Below are 4637 nucleotides of genomic sequence, written 5' to 3'. Positions count from 1 at the left end.
CCATTTTCACATGAAAATAAATACGTCCGTTTCAAACAGTGTACAGTAACCGTCGCTGCCCAATTACTTGCATGCGTCTTTCACGTTAGTAGCCTATCATGTTAAGCAATACATCCACTCGTGGGCAGTAGAGAGTCAAATGTGTGAGTGTGAGTGTGTGTGTGTGTGTGTGTGTGTGTGTGAGTGTGTGTGTGTGTGTGATACTGCTGTGTTTCATCCGTATCCGTAAGCTTTCAGAAAACGTGCAGAATTACACACAAAATGAAGGCAGAGTAGGCTACGGACAGAAAGCTCCGTCCATATGCGTATCCGTATTTAACGTTGAGCATGCTGTAGTCTTTAACTGTTGTGTCCTAGCTTAACGCTGTAGTCTTTAACTGTTGTGTCCTAGCTTAACGCTGTAGTCTTTAACTGTTGTGTCCTAGCTTAACGCTGTATTAACTGTTGTGTCCTATAGCTAAATGCTGTAGTCTTCAACTGTTGTGTCCTAGCTAAATGCTGTAGTCTTTAACTGTTGTGTTCTAGCTAAACGCTGTAGTATTTAACTGTTGTGTCCTAGCTAAATGCTGTAGTCTTTAACTGTTGTGTTCTAGCTAAACGCTGTAGTATTTAACTGTTGTGTCCTAGCTTAACGCTGTAGTCTTTAAGTGTTGTCTCCTAGCTAAATGCTGTAGGCTTTAACTGTTGTGTGCTATAGCTAAACGCTGTAGTCTTCAACTGTTGTGTCCTAGCTAAATGCTGTAGTCTTTAACTGTTGTGTCCTAGCTAAATGCTGTAGTCTTTAACTGTTGTGTTCTAGCTAAACGCTGTAGTCTTCAACTGTTGTGTCCTATAGCTAAACGTAGTCTTCAACTGTTGTGTCCTAGCTTAAAGCTGTAGTCTTTAACTGTTGTGTTCTAGCTTAACGCTGTAGTCTTCAACTGTTGTGTCCTAGCTAAATGCTGTAGTCTTTAACTGTTGTGTCCTAGCTAAACGCTGTAGTCTTCAACTGTTGTGTCCTAGCTAAACGCTGTAGTCTTTAACTGTTGTGTCCTAGCTAAATGCTGTAGTGTTTAACTGTTGTGTCCTAGCTTAACGCTGTAGTCTTCAACTGTTGTGTCCTAGCTAAATGCTGTAGTGTTTAACTGTTGTGTCCTAGCTAAATGCTGTAGTCTTTAACTGTTGTGTCCTAGCTTAACGCTGTAGTCTTTAACTGTTGTGTCCTAGCTAAATGCTGTAGTGTTTAACTGTTGTGTCCTAGCTAAACGCTGTAGTCTTCAACTGTTGTGTCCTAGCTAAATGCGGTGTCCACCCGCTATGCCGACCACTCGCAATGCCGACCTTAGGTTTAGGCGTGGGGGGTGGGAGAGGTTAGGTTTTGGGTTAGGGTCTGGGGGAGGTTAGGTTTAGGCATGGGGGCTGGGAGAGGGGAGGTCGGAACAGCGAGAGGTCGGAACAGTGACATGGAACCCTAAATGCTGTAGTGTTTAACTGTTGTGTTCTAGCTAAATGCTGTAGTGTTTAACTGTTGTGTTCTAGCTAAATGCTGTAGTGTTTAACTGTTGTGTTCTAGCTAAATGCTGTAGTCTTTAACTGTTGTGTCCTAGCTAAATGCTGTAGTCTTTAACTGTTGTGTCCTAGCTAAATGCTGTAGTCTTCAACTGTTGTGTCCTAGCTTAACGCTGTAGTCTTTAACTGTTGTGTCCTAGCTTAACGCTGTAGTCTTTAACTGTTGTGTCCTAGCTAAATGCTGTAGTCTTCAACTGTTGTGTCCTAGCTAAACACTGTAGTCTTTAACTGTTGTGTCCTAGCTTAACGCTGTAGTCTTTAACTGTTGTGTCCTAGCTAAATGCTGTAGTGTTTAACTGTTGTGTCAAGCTGCAGTCTTTAACTGTTGTGTCCTAGCTAAATGCTGTAGTCTTCAACTGTTGTGTCCTAGCTAAATGCTGTAGTGTTTAACTGTTGTGTTCTAGCTAAATGCTGTAGTGTTTAACTGTTGTGTTCTAGCTAAACGCTGTAGTCTTTAACTGTTGTGTCCTAGCTAAACACTGTAGTCTTTAACTGTTGTGTTCTAGCTAAACGCTGTCGTCTTTAACTGTTGTGTTCTAGCTAAACATGTAGTCTTCAGCTGTTGTGTCCTAGCTAAACACTGTAGTCTTTAACTGTTGTGTCCTAGCTAAACACTGTAGTCTTTAACTGTTGTGTCCTAGCTAAATGCTGTACTTTGTAACTGTGTCCTAGTTAAACTCTGCAGTCTTTAACTCTTGTGCCAGCTAAACGCTGTAGGCTTTAACTGTTGTGCCAGCTAAACGCTGTAGGCTTTAACTCTTGTGCCAGCTAAACGCTGTAGGCTTTAACTGTTGTGCCAGCTAAACGCTGTAGGCTTTAACTGTTGTGCCAGCTAAACGCTGTAGGCTTTAACTCTTGTGCCAGCTAAACGCTGTAGGCTTTAACTGTTGTGCCAGCTAAATGCTGTAGGCTTTAACTCTTGTGCTAGCTAAACGCTGTAGGCTTTAACTCTTGTGCCAGCTAAACGCTGTAGGCTTTAACTGTTGTGCCAGCTAAACGCTGTAGGCTTTAACTCTTGTGCCAGCTAAACGCTGTAGGCTTTAACTCTTGTGCCAGCTAAACGCTGTAGGCTTTAACTGTTGTGCCAGCTAAACGCTGTAGGCTTTAACTGTTGTGCCAGCTAAACGCTGTAGGCTTTAACTGTTGTGCCTAGCTAAACGCTGTAGGCTTTAACTCTTGTGCCAGCTAAACGCTGTAGGCTTTAACTGTTGTGCCAGCTAAACGCTGTAGGCTTTAACTCTTGTGCCAGCTAAACGCTGTAGGCTTTAACTGTTGTGCCAGCTAAACGCTGTAGGCTTTAACTCTTGTGCCAGCTAAACGCTGTAGGCTTTAACTGTTGTGCCAGCTAAACGCTGTAGGCTTTAACTCTTGTGCCAGCTAAACGCTGTAGGCTTTAACTGTTGTGCCAGCTAAACGCTGTAGGCTTTAACTCTTGTGCCAGCTAAACGCTGTAGGCTTTAACTGTTGTGCCAGCTAAACGCTGTAGGCTTTAACTGTTGTGCCAGCTAAACGCTGTAGGCTTTAACTGTTGTGCCAGCTAAACGCTGTAGGCTTTAACTCTTGTGCCAGCTAAACGCTGTAGGCTTTAACTGTTGTGCCAGCTAAACTCTGTAGGCTTTAACTGTTGTGCCAGCTAAACGCTGTAGGCTTTAACTGTTGTGCCAGCTAAACGCTGTAGGCTTTAACTCTTGTGCCAGCTAAACGCTGTAGGCTTTAACTCTTGTGCCAGCTAAACGCTGTAGGCTTTAACTCTTGTGCCAGCTAAACGCTGTAGGCTTTAACTCTTGTGCCAGCTAAACGCTGTAGGCTTTAACTCTTGTGCCTGCTAAACGCTGTAGGCTTTAACTCTTGTGCCAGCTAAACGCTGTAGGCTTTAACTCTTGTGCCAGCTAAACGCTGTAGGCTTTAACTCTTGTGCCAGCTAAACGCTGTAGGCTTTAACTCTTGTGCCAGCTAAACGCTGTAGGCTTTAACTGTTGTGCCAGCTAAACGCTGTAGGCTTTAACTCTTGTGCCAGCTAAAGGCTGTAGGCTTTAACTGTTGTGCCTAGCTAAACGCTGTAGGCTTTAACTCTTGTGCCAGCTAAACGCTGTAGGCTTTAACTGTTGTGCCTAGCTAAACGCTGTAGGCTTTAACTCTTGTGCCAGCTAAACGCTGTAGGCTTTAACTGTTGTGCCAGCTAAACGCTGTAGGCTTTAACTGTTGTGCCAGCTAAACGCTGTAGGCTTTAACTGTTGTGCCAGCTAAACGCTGTAGGCTTTAACTGTTGTGCCAGCTAAACGCTGTAGGCTTTAACTCTTGTCCCAGCTAAACGCTGTAGGCTTTAACTCTTGTGCCAGCTAAACGCTGTAGGCTTTAACTGTTGTGCCAGCTAAACGCTGTAGGCTTTAACTCTTGTGCCAGCTAAACGCTGTAGGCTTTAACTCTTGTGCCAGCTAAACGCTGTAGGCTTTAACTCTTGTGCCAGCTAAACGCTGTAGGCTTTAACTCTTGTGCCAGCTAAACGCTGTAGGCTTTAACTCTTGTGCCAGCTAAACGCTGTAGGCTTTAACTGTTGTGCCAGCTAAACGCTGTAGGCTTTAACTGTTGTGCCAGCTAAACGCTGTAGGCTTTAACTGTTGTGCCAGCTAAACGCTGTAGGCTTTAACTCTTGTGCCAGCTAAACGCTGTAGGCTTTAACTGTTGTGCCAGCTAAACGCTGTAGGCTTTAACTCATGTGCCAGCTAAACGCTGTAGGCTTTAACTGTTGTGCCAGCTGAACGCTGTAGGCTTTAACTGTTGTGCCAGCTAAACGCTGTAGGCTTTAACTCATGTGCCAGCTAAACGCTGTAGGCTTTAACTCTTGTGCCAGCTAAACGCTGTAGGCTTTAACTGTTGTGCCAGCTAAACGCTGCAGTCTTTAACTGTTGTGCCAGCTAAACGCTGTAGGCTTTAACTGTTGTGCCAGCTAAACGCTGTAGGCTTTAACTGTTGTGCCAGCTAAACGCTGTAGGCTTTAACTGTTGTGCCAGCTAAACGCTGTAGGCTTTAACTGTTGTGCCAGCTAAACGCTGTAGGCTTTAACTGTTGTGCCAGCTAAACGCTGTAGG

Source organism: Poromitra crassiceps (assembly GCF_964638095.1).
Source record: "Poromitra crassiceps genome assembly, chromosome: 10".
Classification (NCBI taxonomy): domain Eukaryota; kingdom Metazoa; phylum Chordata; class Actinopteri; order Beryciformes; family Melamphaidae; genus Poromitra; species Poromitra crassiceps.
This window is presented reverse-complemented; position numbering follows the sequence as displayed.